This window comes from Hyaena hyaena, unplaced genomic scaffold, assembly GCF_003009895.1.
Source record: "Hyaena hyaena isolate Hyena2069 unplaced genomic scaffold, ASM300989v1 scaffold_532, whole genome shotgun sequence".
NCBI lineage: Eukaryota > Metazoa > Chordata > Mammalia > Carnivora > Hyaenidae > Hyaena > Hyaena hyaena.
The window spans coordinates 420895-444305 of NW_024081165.1; the positions used below are offsets into that span (position 1 = coordinate 420895).

Here is a 23411-nt window from a genome sequence, read left to right on the forward strand (position 1 = left end):
GTAAGAGAGGGGCTTCTGTGGGTGGTGAGGTCAGAGGCTGGTTGCAGTGGGTTGAAGACTGAGTAGGAGTTGAGGAGGTGGAGACAAATACAAAAATACATTTTGCTTTTAAAGAAGTCTGATTGTGAGGGAGAGGGGAGGAGGGGCCAGTGGCTTGAGAGATGCTTGAGAAATGATATTAGAACACAACGAACACAATGACGTGTGTTTAACGGTGAATATGAAGGATCCAGTAGAGGAGGCCTGTGCACCAGTGAGGGTGCGGGCAGAAATGGTGGGAGGAAATCTGCCTGGTGACTTCCCTTTTTCCTTTGAGAAGCGGGAGGCAAGGTCTCCTGATGAGGGTGGGGGGACAGGTATAGCCAGCCAGGTTTGAGGACAGTATACATGGTTTAAATAGCTGCGTGGGGGAACCAGAGAGCACCTGCAGGAAGCACCATCTCCATGCAGTGCGGGGGCTCAGGTGATTCCCGGGAAACTTCCAGTACTCTTTCTCCATGCGAGTGACCTCCATCCCCCTCACACGGGCACTGTCTTGCATTATCTGTGCCTCTCCCTGGGGGCTTGCGTACTTCCCTCTTTCTAACTCTGTACACAGTTATTTGCGGGCCTCTTCGCTCTCCTGTGAGACTGTCTGTTGTCACCCCCACAAAGGCAGGCTTTGTCTTTCTATTACTCACAGCCCTGTGACAGTGCACGGAACACAGAAGGGGATCAAAACGCATTTGTGGAATGAGTGAGTGCGGCCTGACCCTGCAGAACATAGCAGGACACTTACTCTGTGATCTGGCCAATCTATCTTTGGAAGGCAGGGCTGTATCTAGTGTGCTCTGGGGGTGGGACACGTAGCTGGAGATACAGGTTTAGGAGTCATTAGAGTGTATAAATGACCAAGGGCAGAGAAATTGGACTCTGGCGCCTTATTCCCATCCAGATGCTCCCGAGTTCACCACACCCGATTACTGAATGCCAGGAATCTTGAAGCAGCATTCTCAAACCCTACCAGCCACAACACCCTCCTTCACTAAAATATGTTTTGTAACTCCCATTTTACTTTCTTGAGGTGAAATTCATTGGTCACATAACCCACCTTTTACATATAATTAAAACATTAATATAATGCCATAATGGAATGGAGAGGAGAAATGAAAGGAATGTCATTTATAATAAAAAATACTTTCTCAGTGCTTTTTCAGACCTAATGTAGAAGAGAGCTTAGCAAACTTTTATGTGAGTCTACATCATCTGTAAGTCTTAATAAATGCAGACCAAGAGTCAGTAGATCCACAGGGGGAGCCTGAGATCCTCCCTTTCACAAGGATGCTGGTGGTCTGTGGACCTCCCTTTGGGCGGCAAGGAATAAGGCTCATAAAGAAGTACCCGGATGCCTTCTTCATCATCTAACACACGTATCTGGATTTAAGAGAGAGGTAAAACAACATCTAACTGAATATCGATGGCACTTTTCTTTAGAGTGGCATTTCGAAATAAGACAGATATATACATGTATAATCATCATGAATGTGACAGTCTCAAAGGCAGCTTTATACATGTCCTATGGGTGACTCAAATACCATGATATGATTTGGGGAAATGATGACTAATGCTGGGAAAAGTTTTGGAGAAAGCAAAGTAAATTCTTCCCCAATTTCCACTACAGTTTCATTATGGAATAATTAAGGATATATTGAAACTGTGTGAAAAAATTTTGGGGGTTTATACGCAGAACATAGGTAAGCTCTAGCCTCAGAGAACTGTCAATAGGATTTTCACCTGCATCCATGCCTGGTGGCACTTCAGTCATGGGGAACACTGGGCAGTTCTTTGCTGTGACTGTCTCAGACACTGTGGAAAGTCTGCATCTCTGTCCCTGCCCAGTAAATGCTGACAGTGCTTCCCAGTCATTGATACACCAAACACATGTCCTCAAGCTTCCGCAATAGCCCTGCTGAGAACCACTAGCCTCGAGGGACTGAGGAAGAAGAGTGACAGTGGACGGAGCCTTCCTGAAGCACATTGGATGAGGACTCGCTGCCCAGAACGGGAGGTGCATTTCCCTGGGAAGCAACCCCAGCCAGACTGCCTCCACTAAGCCGAGTGTGCAAATCCACGATTGCTGAGTGGACACAGATGGCTCGTGTTCTGTGTCACAAAGACAGAAGCTGCTTTCCCAGAAGAAATTTTCAAGATGCTGAGACATAATTACACATCTTTCTAGGCACAAATTAGCGCCACTGGTGTCTCTATTCTAATAGTCAAGTGAGGCCAAGGTCATGGCCTCGTTGTTCCTGTTCACCGTGGAGGAGAGGCAGAAGTAGGTTCGGTAGGGCTGGCTCCTCCTGGCTGCCACCCATTTCTCCGGCTTCATCGGGTGCCAACCCTCTTCACGTTTGTTAATTTGTTTTTGCTTTTGCTTTTGGGGTTTCTAAAAGCTTTTGAAGGTCTCAGTGGTCTCATATATTTCTCTCTGTGCCTACGACGTTCTCCTTTCTTATTCAGTTTAAATGACCCTTCCTTACAGAAGGACCCTCCAAGACCAAGTCACAAATAGGCCTTCCTTTCATGGTGTCCTGTTTCCCTGAACTTCTCCTTTATAACTTCAGCCACAATACTAACCACACAGTGATTCTTACTTAAAGTCTGCCTTCCCTTTTACATGGAAACTCGTGCCACTTCCCAGCACAGTGCTTGACACCAAGCAGACACTCAGCTCTTGTTGTTTTTATTCATTTATTTTTTAAGTGTTTTATTTATTATTGAGACAGAGAGAAACAGAGCATGAGCGGGAAAGGGGCAGAGAGAGAGACACACACAGAATCTGAAGCAGGCTCCAGGCTCTGAGCTGTCAGCACAGAGCCTAACGTGGGGCTTGAACTCATGAACCGTGAGATCATGACCTGAGCTAAAGTCAGATGCTCAATTGAGTGAGCCACCCAGGCGCCCCAACTCAGCCCTTGTTTGATGAATGCATGTGAGTCAAAGCGGAGGGATTTAATTAATTAATAAATTACATGTTTGTTTATTTATTTTGAGAAAGCAAGTGCACACACATGCATGAAAGAGAGAAAGGGTGGGGAGGGCAGAGAGATAAACCCAGCAGACTCCACACTGTCAGCACTGAGCCCAATGTTGGGCTTCATCTCATGAACTGTGAGATCATGACTTGAACCGAAATTGAGAATCAGACTCTTAACTGCTGGAGCCACCCAGGCTCCCCTATTAATTTATTTTCATAAATAATGGTGAGTTTGGAGGCCAGGAGTCTATGGTAGGATTGAGATAACCCTAAGAAATACAGTGAAGCATGGGGTGCCTGGGTAGCTTAGTTGGTTAAGCTTCTGACTCTTGATTTCAGTTCAGGTCATGATCTCATGTTTCCTGAGTCCGAGCCCCGCAGTCTGTGCTGACTGCAGAGCCTGCTTGAGATTCTCTTTCTCTTTCTCTCCTTGTCTCTATCCTGCTCACATTCTCTCTCTCTCTTTAAAAAATAAATAAAGATTATGGGGCACCTGGGTGGCTTAGTCGGTTAAGCATCCGACTTTTGCTTAGGTCATGATCTCGCGGTTCGTGGGTTCGAGCCCTGCATCGAGCTCTGTGCTGACTGCCAGCTCAGAGCCTGGAGGCTGTTTCAGAGTCTGTGACTCCCTCTCTCTCTGACCCTCCCCTGTTCACCCTCTCTCTCTCTCTCCTAGAAATAAATAAAACATTAAAAAATAAATAAATAAATAAAGATTAAAATAAAGAAATACAGTGAGGCAAAAGTGATTTCTTCTGAAAGAAAAGGGAAACTATGAGATGTGAAGAAGTTTCCTGACAACTATACAACTGGCTGCCTGACTGTCTCCCTTTCTGCTGGGTGTGGTGTGGGTGGATTACACACGTGGTTCTGTAAATCATCAGGAAAAAGAGATGTGTGGACAGAGTGAGAGCAATTCCAGAGAGTTCAATGCAAATTCCAGGGGGTACAGATTAGTAGATCTGTTCATGAGCTGGAAGGAGCGTTCCTTCACTGGGAAGTGACTTCATATAAGGCAGGGCTGTGGCTTGCTTTCCAGTGTCTGTTGTTTCTGGACTTTGGAGAAGTTAATGAAGTCCCTTCACCTTCAGGTGCCTCCCCTGTGAGTGAGGACATTCCCTATGTCAGAGAATATTGAGGAGGATAGAGCATGGGGTCTGAGCAAGGTCTTCGTACATTGTAAAGTATTCCACAAGTATTACTTATTACTCTCTTTACGTCCCAAGCAGCTTCCTCCACACCGTCTGCGATGCACCTGGAAACCCTGGAGAGGCCCGCACAGTGGTGCCGTTGTTCAGTGACTATGCTCAGCTCTCTACTGAGCACCCGCTGCAGGCCAGGATCTCCTCTAGGCCTGGAGAATGAGAACGTAGGGTGGACAAAGCAAAGCAGGTGGTGGCTAAGTGGCGCAAAGCAATTTCAAGTGAGGTGAGGGGCCAGAGATGGATGGAGGTGGGGTGTGACATTTTGGCTGGGGCCATCAGTGACCCCTGAGTAGAGCGACCTGGCCAAGTGAGTGAATGAGCCATGAGATATTGTATCAGGATATGAATGGGGTTGTTATTTAGTTGAATCTTTTCAATGATCCTAGAAGGCAGGTATTTTTATATGAGGGAATGTGGAAGCAGAGAAAGGGAAACAAGGTGCCTGAGCGAGCAGGGCTGGGGAGTGCGGGGCATGTCTCGTCCTGCGGCGCTGAGCCCCATCCCGTGCCCACACTGCCTCTGTCTTCCCATCCTCGGCTACATCATCCTGTCCTCCTCTTTTTCTTCCCACCCTGATGACACGGGCCTTTCTTCAACTTTCTGGGGGTGCCGATTTAAGCTCCGAACCGGATCTCACACATGCTCATTCCTCTCCACCTCTCTGCCACCCTCCTCATCCAGGTCATCATCCTCTCTCGCTAGCAGAGGCTCCTAGTTGCCCTCCGTGCTTCCACTTCGTTCTCTGAGCAACAGCTCAGGTGATCTTCTGCAAATGTAAATTGGATTGTGTCACTCTGTGTTGAAAACCCTCCAGTGGCTTCCCACTTGTGCCCAGAATAAAACTCACACTTCTCGCCCTGACTCTAGCCTGGTGCATTCCCACCTCTGCCTACCTTTCCAACTTCATCTTGTGCCACCTTCCCCCTAGTGCACTCAGATCTTTTCTCAGTTCCTTAAACATGTCAAGCTCTATGCTCTTTACATTCTTCTTCAAGCACATGTACCCACTGAGCTCCAGCCAACTTTTCTTCATTTTGAGTCTCCAAATTAAATGTCATTGGTGCAGATAGGCCTCCTCTAGTCCCCAACCTAAATTAGATCTCTCTTGCTGGGATGGACTACGAAGCCATGAAAACAGAGGCTGACCATGTTAGGCAGGCTTCACTGGAGCCCCATTGATCCCACCTCCTGGCTCTCACAAGCTCAGGTAATTCTTTCCCCTTCGGTGTCCTCTGAACCCGGTGATTTGATTTGAATCAATAGAAGATGGCAAAGGTGCAAAGATATCACTTCTTCAATTAAGTTACAGGAGACCATGACCGTTGCCTTGCATTCGTGGCTTGCACACTTTGTGGAAGCAAGTTTCCATATTGGAGAGACCCAGGTGGCAAGGAACTGGTGGCGGCTTCTGGTCAACATCCATCCAGGAACTTGGGCCCTTGAGAAAACTGAGGACTTGGAACTGGGGTTGGAAGTAGATCTTTCCTTGGATGAGCCTTCAGGAGAACCACAGACTGGCTGACATCCCCAGTGCAGCCTTGTGAGAGGTTGTGAAGCAGAGGCCCCAGGTATGCAGCCCATGGTTTCTGATCCACAGAAACTGCGAGATAATAAATGTGTGTTGTTTTTAGCTATTCAGTTTTGGACTCATCTGTTATACCACAACAGGTAACTCTTACACGGTCTGAACATTCATTCATAAACATCTTTTTAATGAGTGAATGATTGCCTCTTTCATGCTGTGGGCATTTTAAGCAGGATTGGGGAAGGAAGTGTCCCAAGGTACCAAGATCAAGCTTATTATCTTTGTAGCTCTCAGATCTCACAGGGTTTTATTTCCCAGGCCACATAGCAAACTGAATAAAAGGCCCGTTGGCTTCCTGAAAAGCTAGTTTTAAGCAAATGACCTTACCTTTGACCATTCTCAAGACTGCCTATTCATCTTCTCAGGGTCTGGTGTTCTAATAAGGTAAATTCCAAAACCTGACTTGCATTGTTTCTGACAGTGCATGAATTCTCTAACTGCACAAACAACCCCACCCTTTTTCCTAGTTATCACTGATGCCATGCTCATGTGATAATGCCCCGAAATGAATAATTTATGGTTTATGAGTACACTTCATGAATATACAGGATGCCATATAAAATAACATAAATGTTTCCTAATAGAATTAATACACTTTCCAAGCAGTTCAGCTCGAGGCAATTATTGCACTTCCTGGGAGATACAAATTACTTTGCCCTCAGCCTCATGCCAAATAACCCCCCTAAGACACACACTAATTACCCAGAAATACACTGCCTGCCATAGCTCATTGACTAATTGACAATCAGTTTAAAACTTCAGCAAAATATCTTAAAACTTAGGCATCGCGTTTAGCAAGGAAACCAATTTTGTTTATCTCCCCATTTTGGTCTGCCTCATTGGCAGAGTTGTAGCTTGGTTTGTCAGTAATGACTGAGCAGCCTTATTATAATGATCAATGGTAAAGGAACAGCATTCCATCATACCATATAGCATTTCCATCTCTCGTTTCTGTGATTCTATTAAGAACAATTACCAATATTATATCCGTTAATATGGGACAAAAATAGAATGCAACAGTTATTGCTAATGTGGTCTATGAAGCTCATGGTACAGCTGCAGCCACCTGCTTTCTCTTGCACTTGGAAGATGTGCCTTTCCGTAGCCTGTGCCCTTTACCTTCTGATCTGGGCACACGCACCCAGAGTTCATGCTGCACCTTCACGCCTTCCTCCTGCCTCAGACAGAAGCTCTGGGCAAAAGCCAAGGCCTTGGGAATGATTCCACATTACATTCTTCCTATCTACAAGTCACTGTTGGCAACCTCCATTCTTTAGCAAGTGTATGCACCTCACTGTGCTTGAGTCTTCTTTCAGATCGTTCCAAGAGTTGATATGGCATTTCAAAGCTTTTGCTGGATCTTCTAGGACAGTCCAATCTTGTAAGGGATGTGTACCCAAATTTCAAACAACTGATTTGTAATGAAATATCCGGGACATGGCCCATTCATGCACTGGAGATGGCTGTCATGGGTGGTGTGGAACAGATCTGGAGGGGTACAGAGCTAGGAGATGGCAATTGTTGTGGGATCATTAGACTGCCACGTCATCGGGTTGCAGCCACAGAATAGTCAAACAGGAGTGGCTTGAACAATTAGGAAATTATCTTTCTCACAGAACAAGATTTCCAAAGGCAAGAAGAAGTCAGGGGCTGGTGTTGCGGCTCACTAATGGCGTCAAAGAACTTGCTCCTATTTTTCTCCTCTTCCATGCTTGGCATGGTGTAGGTTGTCTTCTGCTCTGGAAGTAGGGGAGCAGTCTGCACCAGCTGTGTCTAATGCTTCGGTTGGGAAAGCACAAGCTCTGCTCTACACACCCATCACCCTCCTGCTTAGGCCTCAATAGCTAAAACTGTCACACTGGCCAATTTGGCTAGAATGGAGGCCTGGAAATGGTATTTAGCTGGGCTTGGTGCTGTCCCTAATAAATCAGGGTTCGCTTAGCAAGGGTTACATGGACACAGAGGTGGGGGCATGAGTGAGTTTGTCATAAGTGGGGTAGTTCTGAGAGAAGAAGGGATTGTCTAAGCTGGAATGTGAGGGATGGGTAAGATTTAGGCAGGAGACGGAGAGAAAAAGGGATCTTTGGTAAAGTTACAGTGAGTAACTCTGTGTAAGGAAGTATGAGTGGCATGTCTAGGAGACTGTGGAGACACTGCTCCCAGAAATTTTGTTCTGAGAAGTTGGAAAAAAGTCAGCCCAGTGAGATGTATCCAGTTCCGGGAGGAACCTCCCACCCTCCCTGCCCCCAACATATCCTCCCTCGTGCTCCCTTCTGGAGCCTCCTTAGTCAGATTTATGTGGACTTTCTGATCAATAAGAATGAAATCATAAGGGGATTTTACTCCCTGTACTTTGATCTCTCTTCTAAGCCAATCGTTCTCAACACTGGCTACACATTGGAATAACTCGGAAGAAGTTGTAAAAATCCTGATACCAAGGCCATTCCCCAGACTAATTAAGTCAGACTCTGGGAGTGGGGTCAGTGGAGTGTTGGTAAAAGTTTAATAACTGGCTTCCCCCCCAAAAACCCTGCCCATGTATATACATACCTAAATTTATTATAAATTTTACTGATATAAAGAATGTGTAGCCTACCTTACAAATGATAATAAAATAGACAGTACTCTTCATTACAGAATGTTCTTTAGTCCATTGATTCTCAAGAGAGTGCTTTCCTTTTTTTTTTTCCCCTGAGCTCTTGTGTCTGTAGTTAACTTATGGCTGTGATTCGACTGTGATTTCACACGATCAGACTACACACGAATGCTTGGTTACTGTCCAAACTCACCCATTGACTCATGGATGTAGTTCCACCATAATGTTAGTTGACATTTTCATTTACATTGGCAAAGAATATGAACATGAAACAATAAAGCTGTATGTGGAACTTCACTTGTTCATCCATGACATCAGACACTTCTTTGCCGATAGGGCCACAGTTTTCAAATACTGGAGGAATATTTCCTTAGTTTTCTGTGCCATTCACCATGTGGCAGTTAGAGATATGATTCCCTTTTAAGTTTAATTTGCATTATTAGCACCTTACCTGTCCCTTTCTTAAGTCTAGACCAGGGGCTGGCTAAGTGTTTCCACTAACAGGCCAGATAGTACCTATTTTATGTTTTGTGGACCACATCTTTTTCTCTCTGCCCCACTTTTTCTTTTTCTTTTATTATTTATTTATTTATTTATTTATTTATTTATTTATTTAATGTTTATTTATTTCTGAGAAGGAGAGAGAGAGGGAGAGGGAGAGAGAGAGGGAAAGAGAAAGAGGGAGAGGGAGAGACAAGGAGCGCGAGCAGGGGAGGGGCAGAGAGGGAGACACAGAATCCAAAGTAGGCTTCCAGGCTCTGAGCTGTCAGCACAGAGCCTGACACAGGGCTCAAACTCACAACTGCAAGATCATGACCTGACCTGAAGTTAGAGGCTCAACCAACTCAGCCACCCAGGTGCCCCTCTCCCCTCCTTTTCAAAACAACCTTTTAAAAATGTAAAAACTCATGAGTCATGCAGAACCAGACTGCAGGCCAGACTTGGCCTATGCACTGTAGTATGCCCATCCCTAATCCAGACATCAACACAGCAAATCAAGCTCTGATTTATAGTATTTGCTGATTCCTGTGGTGTAAAGATTCCATAAGCCACCCAGGGACAGCACTGAATGTGAAGCTGGACAGAGACGCATGACGGCACATCATTAGGTAGTGTTTCCACTGTTCAGGTGCAACAGACAACCTCAAGAGCACAGATAGTAACAAAATCATCAGAAAGTGATGAATGTTGAGTATTTATCACCTTTATTTTATTTTTTAAAACTTTTAAAATGATTTTTTAATATTTTCTTTCATTTATTTGGGGGGGAGGCAGAGAGAGAATCCCAAGCAGGCTCCTTGCTCAGTGTAGAACTTGACACAGAGCTCAGTCTCACGACCATGAGATCATGACTTTAGCCGAAATCAAGAGTCAGATGCTTAGCTGACTGAGCCACCCAGGTGCCACAACTACCTTTATTTTTAATAAGACTTATTTATTTGTGTGCTTATATAATCTGTTTTTGAATAGTGGCTGTGTTCAACAACTGCCTCTGGAAATGTAACAGGTTCTTGTGAGCTGCGAAGAACTGGCTCTAGTACACCAATAGATGGGATTCAGGTGTCTGTCTAAGGGGGGAGGGTATTATTTTCATAGACTTTAATTTTTAGAGTTGTTTTAGGTTCATAGGAATATTGAGCATAAGATACAGAGATTTCCCATCCCATATACTCTCTGCCCCCACATGGGCATAGTCTTCCTTTTATTATCCATCTCCCCCCCCCCCCCCCCGGCAGGGTGCTGCATTTATTACTGTTGATGAACCTCCACTGTCACGTCATTATCATCCAGATTCCATGGTTTACATTACAGTTCCCTCTTGGTGTGGTACATTCTGTGGGTTGGACAAATTTATAATGACACATATCTACCATTACAGTATCATACAGAGTTTTGCTGCCCTAAAAATCCTCTGTGCTCTGCCTATTCGTCCCTCCCTTCCCTCCCGTCCCCACATCCCTTGGCAACCACTGATTTTTTTTTTTTTACTGTCTCCATAGTTTTGCCTTTTCTGGCAAGTCATGCAGTTGGGCTCATGCAGTATGTAGCATTTCAGTTGACTTCTTTCACTTAGTAATCTGCATTCTCTCTCTGCCTTTCCCAGTAATAAACTCCCGATCTTATCGCACCTGAGTTACTGCTGCTGTGCCAGCCTAACAGAGCCTCCTGTGCTCGCCTGCTCTCATTAACCACCCTGCCTACTCTGCTGCCCACACAGGTAAGTCGGCAGCCTCAGTCTTGATTATTTATTTGCAACTCCAGGGCTGCACTCCTCCGTCATCCTCCTGAAGCTAGTGCCTGGCACACAGTCAGTACATAATAGGTATTAGAAGAATGAGTTTTCCAAGGACAATCCAGGCTCCACCACGGCTCTGTAGGCAGGTGAAACCGGGTCATGGAGGGCTTTCATGAAAGTCATTTACCTGTTTGATCTCAGATCCATCATCCACCTCCCTTGCTTTGAATCTTGACATTGTGACCTCCTGCAAGCTTCCTTGTCATCTGGCTTTGGAGACAGTGTGGTGTGTGGAAGACTGGAGAGCAACAGGAGAAAAGGAGCCAGAATATTCCCCACGCTTTCTTCCTGCACTGGGCAGCATCACTGCAGTGGCTGGACCGTCTTCCACACTCCAGCCCCTACTTACCAGTGCCTTCTACGATCACAGCCCCCTGGACGGCCTTGGCTCTGGGGCTATGCTCTTTGTTTCTCCGGCCCCAGGTACTGGCCCACTGGCTCATTTGCCGAACCATCCCTTTCACCTCGTTCAACATCTTTGTAACAACTTCCCTGTGTTCCTTCTCTTGAGGTCCTTTCTTAACAGGACCTTGTTGGATGCAGCCTGATATGCTTGGCTGAGGATTCTGGGCTTCATGCTTTATGAAGGGTGGTAGAACAACGCTAAAGGTTTCTGAGGAGGAAATGGATGTGATCAAATGGGTCTTTTAGGAGGATTCATTTATCAGAGGTGGACGGAATGGTCTACAGGGTCTATGGGCCCCTAGAAGATGCATAGATAGCCTTTATGAGTCTGTGGATATTCTACAGCTATATACAAAATTTTGTGTCGAAGTGTGTAAGTGTAAGTGAATTTTTTCTGTGGAGGGAGGCCATGCTTTTCATAACATTCTCTGTAAGATTCTAATTACGTTAAGAACTACTGCACTAGAAGTGGGGAGGCCAGTAAGGAAACTAAGTACTTCAGTGTGTCACTGAGAGTTCTGGCAAAAAATAGCATTCACCCAAGAATGTTTCCATGGCAGCCTTAAAGAAGGGAGTGCATTCAGAAATATGGGCAGGGTTAGATGAATGAGCAAGAAATATTGGGGCACCCAGATATTCCCATCAGGAAGCTGTTAGCCCCCCAGGACTACAGGGCAAGGGGATGAGACTGAGTGAAGGGGGCCCCTGACAGCTGCAGCCCCAGAGGAGAGGCCATTCTGTGGGAGCAGGAATGCTGGAGGGAGCAGCCTCTTCGGAAGTGGGGGATCAAAGCAGGGAGCCAGGAAGGAAGGGACACGCTGGCCTCTCTCCTCCCACTCTCTGGCCGACCCTCATCAGGGTCTCCCCGTGGTCTCTAACCACCAAGGTTAGAGAAGCTAACCTTCCAAGTGAGGCTGGGTGATATGCTCAGCAGGGCCAGCACAGGGCAGCCAGTGTGTGTAAATGGATGGACTGAGACAGAGCAGTGTCCCAGAAAATAACTAACACACAGAGAACATGTTACTTAAAACTTCCAGAATGTCCAGGAAGAGACTTGACAAAGTCATGTTTGGTAGCTCTGGGCACCATCGGTCACCATCTGATCTCTGAATTCTGCTTTTGTATCACACTCGCCTACACTAGGTTGGCCCTACCCAACGACACCAGGTAAAGAGAAGCAAAATATAGAGGATTTTGTTGCTGTGGTTGTTGTTGTTAACTTTGTCCTTCCACTACTGCTTACAAGCTCTTTGACAGTGCAAGTCACAACGTGTCCCTGAGCCTCCCTCATCCATAAAGTCTGAAAGTTGCATTTGATGTTCTCCATGGTGCCTTCTGGCTTGAAAGTTTAATGATGCTGTAAGAGGGGTTTGGCTTCCTTCCTATGAAGGGCATTCAGTGTTCTGGCTCCTTCCAAATAGGTGAGCAACGTTCCCTTGCCTGCCATCATCTGCGAAGCCTGGAGACTAGCAAAGGCAGCAGTACCCTGTCCCTCCGAGGAGCCGGCTGCAGGCTGTTAGCATTTTATTGACTTTGGCTCTGCTGTTAGTTTTTAGGATTTGTAATGCGACGCTCTCATAGATGTTTGAGTCCAAGTGTTACCCGGGCTGAAGGAGCATAATTTTGAAGATGTGTTTGCATTCTGTCCGTGTTCTAGAGAGACCTAATATAAAGAAATAACCCAGCCTCTCTGCTTGCGAGGCGGGTGGAGGGATTGAGGAGAGTTGCTGAAGGGGGCTTGCTTTTGTACGCGTTTCAGAGATTTAATTTTATTAGCTGATGCAAATGATCTGTTCCACACATGTAAAACAAAAGGACAAGAAAATGATCCCTGTGTCAACATCAGGATGTCTGACTTAAAATCCCCTTCAAATATCTCCCTAAAAATGATCAGACACTGAATACATTATTTTCCTGACTTTGACAAAACCAGTCTGCACAAAGAAGCAGCCCCATGAGGTTATGGATAAACCAGCCACGTTAAAACTCCAGCATTTTCATGTCAGTCACAGATTTTCTTAAGGGCCAACTCACTGTTTAAGGACTAATATGTTTGGAGAGGGGAAAAAAAATCGCACTGTGTTATTAGGCAGAATCCCCTTTATATACAGGGATTGGATCAGTTTGACCCTGATTGTGTTGCCTGCTTTATTGTCCTACTTCAAACACGGGGCCCTGGGCATCATCTTAAGGAAGGGCTGATTGAACTGTCGGCCTGACACTTGTCAGCTGTGGATAATACGGGTTTCAGTCCATCATGCTCACACATAAATGAACCATGACAGAGATAGACTGTTGAATAGAAAAAGCAGTTTTACTGTGGATAACCTTTCTTGAATAAATGCAACAAATAATAAAGTCTGAAGAAGGGGACATGTACCTTAGGAGAGCAGTGACGTTCCGAACCAAATGGTTATTATCTTTTGGGGCCCTCAAAAATTGCCCGTTTATTGGAGCATGTGATGGAGAGAAAAGGGAGAAGCATTATATGATTATAAGAAAAATGATGGCAGTTGAGTCCATGCCGCCTTCAGTGTGATGTCACATCACAAAACCCCGTTCCAGCTCACCGGGGTTAAAAAGGAGGCATTGTTTGCGTACCAAACGGACTCCACAATTGTTCGTAGAAGATGGTGGCACACATCTTAATTATACCGGCAGAAAAAGAATCTGAAACTCTTTATTTCTCTCCAACGTTTTGCCCTTTTTATTAAAAAAAGAAAAGAACTCCCTGCAGAAATGGCGGAAAGTCTACATTTCAATCAAGACGGTCCAAAGAATGATTTGAATTTACAGGCCTGTAATTGGAACAAATTGGAAACAAAAGAAGAGCTGGTTGGAGCCACGTGATGTGGTTACTGTGTACAGTAGTCTGCTAGAGAAAAAAATCATGTTTCTTTAAAGCGAAGCTAACTCCACTGCAAAGCTCCAAGCGATTTGCATAAATGTCTCTACCATGATTTTTTTTTATTTATGGGCCCTAAGTTTCTAATTAAATACTAATTAATACTATCACCAGAATTGTCTCCCATCCCCAGCTCTTCATAGCTTTGTCACTTTGATTAATGCATAGTCATTTATTAACTTATTTAACAAGCCGGGGTGCCTCATGACAAACTAGATTAAATTATCCTCATAACAGTCTCATTACTGAAAAAAAGGGAGTTTTAAACTTAATAAAAATTATCCTCAATAACGTTAAAGCTTTTCCACCGCACCCTTAAAAGATAGAAATAGGTTTCTTGTTTGATTTATAATATATGGAGTTGTATAAAGCATCCATTAATAAAATTTATAAGTTCATTTAAGCTTGCACATTACAGTAGTGCTGTAGCCTTGGGTGCTTATTATTTAACTTTTGCTGTAGTTATGAAGATAATTAATGTCCTGACCAGACAGGGACTAAAATACCCACTAGAATGAGGTAATTAGAGACATAAATAATGTTTAGGTTCTTGTGTGCTGCTTTTGAAATTAATTGTTTTGTTTTCCACCCAAACTTGATAAAGAAGAAAATAAGAGTTTACCAAGGAACTATACAGCGAAGTTGAGATGTTTGTTTCCGGCAGAGCTCAAAACTGTTAAGAAGCCTCACAGTTTCTGGCCTGGAGGAGGGAGCTGGGTGTGCCTGGGGATTCGGCGCCTCCTGGGGAAACCGGGGGCCCTCCTTGCTCTCTGGCGCCCTCCGGTGGCCAGGTCCTGGAGGCGAGCACACCTTGCAGAAGGCCTGCGGACCAGTGGACCCCAGAAGCCCAAGGGGGTGAGTCAGAAATGAGAACTGAAGGAAGTGTCTTCATAAAGCGATGGTGTAAGCTTCTCAGTCAGACTCCGAGGAGGGGAGCCCCAGAGGGAGTGGGACAAGCCTATGGCAGCAGATCTTTCATGCTGACGATGCAGAACGTGAGAAGCTGTGACAAGAGGTCCTGCTGGTCTCGGAACAAGTATGTGTCAAAGCATTAGAACATATGTGGAGCTCTGACCCGCGGTGGGGGTGTGTTACCATAGGGATGCAGCATGTTCTCGGGCTTATTCTGTCTCGTTTTTGGTTTCTTGCTAAAATAGCACTCTCGTTGAGATTCCTAGGTAATGTGGCGCGAGGGCGGTGGAAACGCATTTGCCGACGGGAGCGTGTTTGCTAGTTGAGCTTCCTTATGGCCTGTGGTGTCTCGAGTCTTTGGGTGGGGGTGTTGGAAAGGGGCGCGAGCTCCCTGGTTGCAGGTAGAGAGCAGACACCCTATGTGGATACCCCTTCACCATTTGCGAAGCCCTTTGACATGCATGCTGGGTCCCCCCAGAATCCTGTGAGACCAGAGGGAGGGCCTCTTACTGAGGTTGCTGAGGACTCACAAGGTGCTTGGATCCACACACTGGCCCATCCGTTACTCTGGCCCTGAGACGAGTGCCTTGTTCCTTTCCTTTCGGTTTCCCGTGTCTCTCCTGCACTGCTGCACCTCACTTCCATTTCTTATCCCTCATGCCCTCCTTCTCCGTCTCACCTTTCCCTTTAGTCCTTGATGCAGAGCAGAGATAACAATAGCTCTACCTGTTCATGTACAAAAATAGCTCACTTGTCAGAGCTGCACAGGGACGGTGCCTCAGAAACTCTGTGAGTGGAAGAATGGTTCAGAGAATTTTCTTCAGGTTTAGGGTGTTTCGTGGTCATCGCCATCTCCAGCTCACGTCCCATCCTCAGGAGGTAAGTGGATGGCAAATGTCCTTATTATTTATAACGCTTGTTTAACATTGATTAACATTTCCATCTTGGCAAGTCTATTAGTAGAGACCTATTAGTAGATGTGGCGTTGGCCCAAAATAGATCAACATTAGGCCAGATCTCAGGTCCCTGATTTGCTCAGTTTCCTCTTGGCAACTTTGAGTTCAGTGTACCAAGTACCCGGCTTGCCCAGTATTCATTTTGGGCAAGTGGGCCGAATTAAGTTAAGCAGGGCTCCTAAGAACCACGTGAGATGTCGGAGGTTAATTAAAATAAAGTACAGTAAGGGAGGAGCTTGCAGTCAGCACAGGAGGGTGAGAACCTGGTGGGTCTCATTCCCGCTAGGCCCTTCCATTTGTGTCTCCCTGGGCTTTATCACGATGGCCTGAGATGTGGAGTGGTAGAGGGAGGACAGTGGCAAGATGAGAGGGGATTAAGGCTTAGAGACACACAGCTGGGAAGAATAGAGGAGAAGTAACTGTTTTCAATGGTTCTCAAACTTTCATGGGCAAAGCAATGCAGATTCTATGGCTCTGGTTTCAGAGTTTCTGATTCCATTTGTCTGAGGCCCAGGAATCTGCATTCCTAATAGGCCTGTGACTCTGCTGTAGGGATCAGTCCATGGACCCCTGGTTATAGAACATTGGTCTAGGTGGGGGTGGGGCGCAAGGAGAAGATGGAAGAACTGACAGGAGGAGAGGGAATTTTGCCCAAATCATCTTCAGCCGTCTGAGAAAGTGCCGTAGCTGTTGTGTGTACTTCTAAAGGCCCAGCTTACCTGGGGATGCGTCTCCAGGTGGCAGGTGGCAGGCAGGGGACAGGGAATGGACAGAGGAAAGAGATTCCCTCACCAGAGGAGAGTTGGGTCACAAGCACATCTCCTTGGCTCTCCCTGGCATGTCTGCTGAGTGTTTACTGGTCTCCATATTGCATCCACTGAGGATGCAATAAAAATTTGTCACTCTCCTGTCCACTGCTTCCTTCTGACAGCCAAGGAGTCCTTCTGTGAAGGGAAGTCTGAAGGAAATGGGGGTGCAGTAGGGCCCTGAGCCCAGGCTGCTCCTGGGCAAAGAGAAGACTGTCTGGAGGGGCCCTATTGCCTGCCCCCACAGCACCCTGCCCCCCTCTAGGATAGGCAAGGTGAGGTAGGGGATTTGATGAAGTTGCCTCAGGTGCACATGGCCTAAGTCAGGCTGAGGTCAGTTGTTCAGTGTCTGGCTTCTGAAAACCAGTCTGTTGGGTGGGTCAGTGTGCGACAGGTGCTGTGAGAGCAAGTGTGCCTCACACCGTTTCAGAACTGAGCACGCACCCAGCAGGGACCTGCTCACCCGCTGGGCTTTCTCCACGTGCTCTTCATGCCTTTACAACGATGCAACTGGAGTGGTGGGCGTGATACATGTGTACACAGTTCAGCACAAAAAACACTAATGGGTCACAGGCGAGTGCCAGGCACTGTGCCAGGTCCTGGTGATCCAAAGGTGAAGGGTTTTTTTGCCATTTGGCTGGAGTGTACCCCCAGAGGCTATCAGTGATATTGACCTGAGGAGAAAGGCTAAGTCTGGAGAGGTCACCAGGGGCTCAGCCATCCCCCCAGCATCATGCAGCCACCTGGTAAAGAACGGGACACTCATGGCTAGATGGATTCAGGTTTGGCTTGCAGGGTGAATGTGACCAAGGGGAAAAAAGTGACAAGGCTTGGGACTGTGGTTCCCAGACTGGGGTGTGCAAACCTCCAGGGGCCGCATGAGACAGCCCACCGGGAATGCGCCGAGAATACCAAAGCTCTTACTGTACTGGTTGTTCGAAATCTTGTCATATATGCCTTTCTATTTTTGTGGAATGGTCTAAAACGAAGGAATGTCAGTCCAGGAGTAAACTTTATGCAATTTATGAAGGAAGGAGGAAAGGGAGAGAGGAAGGAAGGAATGTCAGAGATAGGTGGTTAGTTATATTTCTTGTTTCACCACTGGATGTGTATCATGACGTGAATTCATAGGCCATGGGTTAGAGTGTTGTCAAAACAGTGTCTGAAGCTCTGGGTCCTGGAGTCTGGGCTGGAAGGGGAAGGAAGCAAAACCTTGAGGGGGCTGAGAGGATGGGGAATGCGGAGAGAATGGGGGATGGCAGTGCTCCAGCAGATGGGAAGTCAGTTAGTGGATTTAAGGGAACGAGGTCTCAGGAGAGGAAGATGAGATCAGAGAGCCTGAGGAGGAGTGAAGCCGCCTCGGGTGGAACAAGATGGGTGATTCACAGGGCAGGGAGGGAAGGAAGGGGAGTGGGGACCGGTATAGTAGATGCATTGTCCACATGGATATTAACGTGCCTGACTTGATGGCAAATTGTAGGAAAGAAAAAAAAGATGGCAAGCCACCAGGATGCCTTTAGGAGGTCTGGGGTCCGAGTGGCACAGGGAAGGAAGGAGGGACTGACTTGAAGAAAAATGAGTTAAGGTCTCTCTGAGGAGAAAGGAGGAAACAGGTCTGGGAGTCTGGGAGAAGTGGAGAGGGAGGTGCAGAGCCCAGGCTGCAAAGGAAGCAGGAAAAGAAAGTTCTTTACCCCCAGGCTAATGTGAGGAGGTTGCTCACCATGAAACAGAGCTTCCAGAGGGATTGGGAAAGCTCTGGAATGCGGGTGCAGTGGGAGGAGGTGTCGGAGGAGGGGAGAGGAGCAGGCTGGAGGGAAGGCTGGAGGGAACCTTCTCCACCGAGGAGTTGAGGGGGGTCTCTTTCGTGGGTTCTGGGGTAAACTTTGAAATCATAGCTGGCATTAAAAAAAAAAGGAATATACAAATGTCTTTTTTTGTTCAAACCTACACAATAAGTTATCTATGGACACACACAGTGACAGCCATAAACCATCATGTACCTTGTCAACTAAAACCCATAACCTGTTCTTTAGTTTTCAGTTTCTCTGACCTTACTGGTGAGACTCATGCTTTGAACTTCTGGTAACGGTTTGTTAGTAGTGATAATGCCTGATCTGAGGAATCAGAACATGCCACCTCTGTGCCACCTTCACCTGCCAGTGCCCGTGCCAGACTCCTCCTCTTCTTTGGGTTCTTTAAAACAACTTGTGCTCAGTTTCACACAGCAGAGGCATCAGGGAAGCAGCTCTTAGTACCTCAATAGCGCCCACAATGCTTTTGCCATCCTAGTCGCAAAATCTCTGAGCCAAGCATCACAACCAGCTTCGGAATGGTTTTGCCTAACGTTCTCAGCTGTCAAGGGTCCTTCTGGTGTTCTTGGCAGGGTTACTGCAGACATTTTGAATACTTTCAAGAATAATTTCTGCAATGGCTTTTGAAATCTTTATTTGATGGATTTAGTGAGTCCAGAGGTGGAAGACACAGAAATCAAGCCCAACCACCTCCTAGAAAAGACGCCTTCTTCAAAATCAGCGGTAGCAGCACTGAGTTATATCTGCAATACTTTCTTTTCATTCGCTCTACCTCACTTGTCCCGCCAGCCTGTCGCATGGCTGTTGTATCTGAACATTTGCCATATGCTCATTCAATTCTCCCTCTTTGTCCTCACTAGTAGCAACCTTTCTTGAAGACATTTTTCAGCTTGTGACTCATCACCTTTCCCTTTCAAGAATGTGGAGTCATCTTTGGTCTCAATGAATTCTACTTTTCTGAGGATGAATATCTTCAAGATTTAGGGTCAACCCCTCTCCAAACACCTGCAAATGCATTTAAAAATGGGTCAGTTCCAGGGTAGAGTTTTTCTTTTATGTTACAAAATGTATTCATAATACATTATGCAGGTGTTTTGATGAGAATCCAGAAACATCTTGAGACACCATATTTTTTGGAAATGTGAGAATTTAAGACCAATGCTGTTCCAACAAGTCTTGTGTATAGAGCTTTTTATTGCATTCATTTGCATTATTTTGTTTACTTCTCAGAACTCTGTCAATTAGCAGCAGCTCCGTCTTACAGATGAGAAATGGAACACAGAGAAAATTCACCTAAACTCATACACTTGGAAGGTGGTGGGCCCAAGGTTAAACCCGGTGTTCTCTACCCTAGATCATTCTGCCTTTCAGAATTAAGGGCAAATCATACAATAAGATCACTCCAAACCAGGCACATGACAGGTTAGAGCTGAAAGAGACCCCTTTCTGTATCTACTTCAACCTCCACCTTCCTAGATATTCAGTGGATGTATGTAATTAGAAAAAATGTGAATCATTTGATGGTATACCTATAAATATTATCCCTGGAAAGAAAAGGAACATTTGGTAAATGTACAAAAGATATGGGAAAAATTTGCATGTTATCCTTGTGCAGGGATCATGTTAATCTTGTCTGTATTGTTCCAGTTTTAGTATACATGCTGCCAAGCAATCTTCAGAATATTTTTAAATGACTATACCATGATAGGAAACACCAAAATGTATCACATGTAGTAAAGTTCGGTATTGTTTCGTGAGACTTTTGTGTTGGTTGCATATATTTGTAGATATTGTGGGTCATGATATAGAATTTATTTCATACTGTGGATTATGCTAACAAATGGTGGAAAGCCACTGGTATGGTAGAAAGAGCATTGGAAAATGGGCTCAATTTCTGGACTCTAGTCATTGCTTTGCCAATAACCACCTGCATGAGCTTGGCCAAGGAACTTAACCCGTCAGGGCTCCATTTCCTTCTCTTTAAAATGAGTGGATTGAACTAGATGTTTTTGAGATCTCTTTCCCTAAGATTCTATCATTCTGGTAATTCTCTCATGGCATCGATGAAACACAAAAGCTTTTCAAACGAGGAAGGTGGGTGGAGAGAGGTGTCAGGAGCAGCAAGGCAAGCATGAGCCAGGTGCAGACACACAACTTTCCCACAACAGCTGCTGCCCTGGTGCTCATTCTTGCTGCTTGTCATCATGCTGGTAGCACCCTGAGATGCTGCTGCCACGAGGGTGTGAATGATGACCATGGTTAAATCCAAGTTGGAGCCTGTGGACAGCAGTGGAGGTGAGGACTGCCAAGCACACACACCTGGTACCACTCTTGGCACTGCAAGGTGCTCGGAAGCAGTTCTCGATGACAAGCATGATAAATATTCCAGGGAGGAACCAAAAGAAAGGCAACCTAAATAGAATAAGTTGAAACTCGGGAGCCAACAATCTATGTGGCCCTAGAGTAATAAAGGTTTTCCTTAGGAAAAAAAAAGGAGGGGAGCAATTTCAGAAAATATGCAATGTGAAATGCTTAGTATAATTCCTTTTCTGGCGTATACTAGCACTTAGTTCTCTGTAAAGAACACGGACCAGTTATCACTTCCCACTCATTTGATGGATAAGATGTAAAGTTAATTTCATGGTGGAGAAACACCCAAGAGATTGCTTGCTTTCCATTAATATAGAAGACAGTTTTGACACTAGCACATAGAATGTGTATATGTACACATACACGCACATACACACACAAGAGCTGATAAATACATTAAATGCCTAAATTATTTTTTTAAAAATATTTTTTATTTATTTCTAGGAAAGAGAGAGAGAAACAGCATGAGCAGGGGAGGGTCAGAGAGAGAGGGAGACACAGACTCTGAAATAGGTTCCAGGCTCTGAGCTGGCAGTCAGGACAGAGCCCGACTCGGGCCTCGAACCCATGAACCGCGAGATCATGACCTAAGCGAAAGTCGGACGCTTAACCGACTGAGCCACTCAGGCGCCCCAAATGCCTAAATTATTAATGGACCCTAGGACAGCATACAGTATGAAAAGCAACAAGATTATCTGTGTGATATGCACCCACATGTAGAAACTGAGAATTTATTTTTTTTTCATGGAGAAACATAATGCCAGAAAACATTCTGCCTTTGAAGAGAAAGAGTACAAAGATGTTCCAACAATTGAAGGTTATAGTTTTGCCCAATTGCTTATTATTCATTACACTTGGAAATAGAACATGGAGAGGACAATTACCTTTCCTTGCCTAGATCTCTTTAGCATGCTTTAATTTAGTGTTACCCCCCCAGGAAAGATTTAACAAGATGTCTCTGTTGGCCTGCAAAAAAAAAAAAAAAACAAAAAAAAACCTGGTTGACAAGAGCCTTGTGTGTCAGAAAGCAGATCAGAAGTGGACTTGGTTGTTGTTAAACATTGTGTACCTTTAAAGAAATAGATTGATAATTTAAGTCATTTTACTACATGTGGAGAGCATGAACTGACAGCTCTGGGGCCCATTGCCTGTTTGCAGCTCAGGTGCATCATGGGTATAAACATGGAACCAACCTCACTCAGCCCCAAAGATGAGACTCTTCCAGTCACTCCAGCTACACTGAGGAGAAGACAGAGCCTGGTGGTTGGGTCTCACCATGACTGTGGCCGTGCAGCAGGCACTTCTGAACAGAGTGGGGAGGAGATGCACTTGCTAGACTCTCCTTTTTGTGTAGGTGACTGGAGAAGTTTAGGAGATGAATACTTTTTGTTGTAACCTATTGTGACAGGCACTAAATGCATGAGACTACTGTGGAATGTTGATGTCGCTTCTTTGGTTGGTGTGTTTACTTCCAAATGACAAACACAAAATAAAACAAAATCCAAAACCAAAACAAAAAATAACTCCAAACCGAGTCCCAGCAACAGGAAAAAAAATACCCAGCCCATACTAACCGAGTGGTCGTTATTTTTGGCTGTGGGCTGAGCTGGTGAGACGCTCTTTGGCCGGCTGTCACTGTGCACAGCCGTCTGACTGGAATTTTTGTGAGCCAGCAAAGGGATGGTTATATTTGGCCTCTGGAAGGGAAGTTGCTGAGATAGAAGGGCAGCTTTGGGTCGTAGGGTTTGAGCCCATGCCAGCAGGAGGGGAAGCAGGTCACCCATGTCCAGCTGAGGAAGCTGGTAGGACAACCAAGCTGGGCCTTCAGCAGGGTTGTGGCAGGGAGCCTACAGGGGAGCAGATCGAATGGCCAGACTGGACTGCCGGAGAAGTTTGTTCCAGTCCCGTGAGCCCCGCCCCCCATGGCTAGGCCAGCCAGGAGGGCCAGTGCCTGCAGAACAGGATTCACTGCCATCTGTTTTCCTTCACTTTGCCACCAGTGCTCAGTGTAGGTTATCTCCTGATATTGATTCATGGAAGTTTCCATGTCATTTACTAATTATCATTTACACACCTGTGTTCACCACTAGATCGTGAGTGCTTCTGTTTTACCTTCATGATCCTCAGAGCTTCCACAATGAGGACATTCTAAGAACCAAAACAGCATGAGGTTGCCCTCCCCCCTGTGCACTCTGGGTTATGTATATATAAAGTAAATGATTAAATCTCCAGTTGTGTTATAAAAAGAATGACACTTGAGTCATGATAGAAAAACAAGATTGTTGTTTATGAATATACCACTGAAATATGCATTTTGTAAGGCTCATTGATTTATTTCCAATTTGAGAAACCACACAGACATACAAAATGGTTCATTAGATATTCATTATACCTCCTTAGCTGCTTTTATTAGAAGTGCCCACGGTGCCAATGGCAAGGTTGATGGTTTCAGGGGTTGAGTCCATGCTTGAAGCTCATCAATTTCTCATAGGCAGCTTTGGTTTAAGGTATTTCGATGATTTTATAGAAATGTTTTATCCCATTAAAA

General features: G+C 45.5%; 1 pseudogene; it reads right to left on the bottom strand.

Annotated features, from left to right (window-relative positions):
* Positions 1-20070: 20070 nt before the first annotated feature.
* LOC120247601 lies at positions 20071-20165 on the bottom strand (annotated as a pseudogene).
* Positions 20166-23411: the final 3246 nt, after the last annotated feature.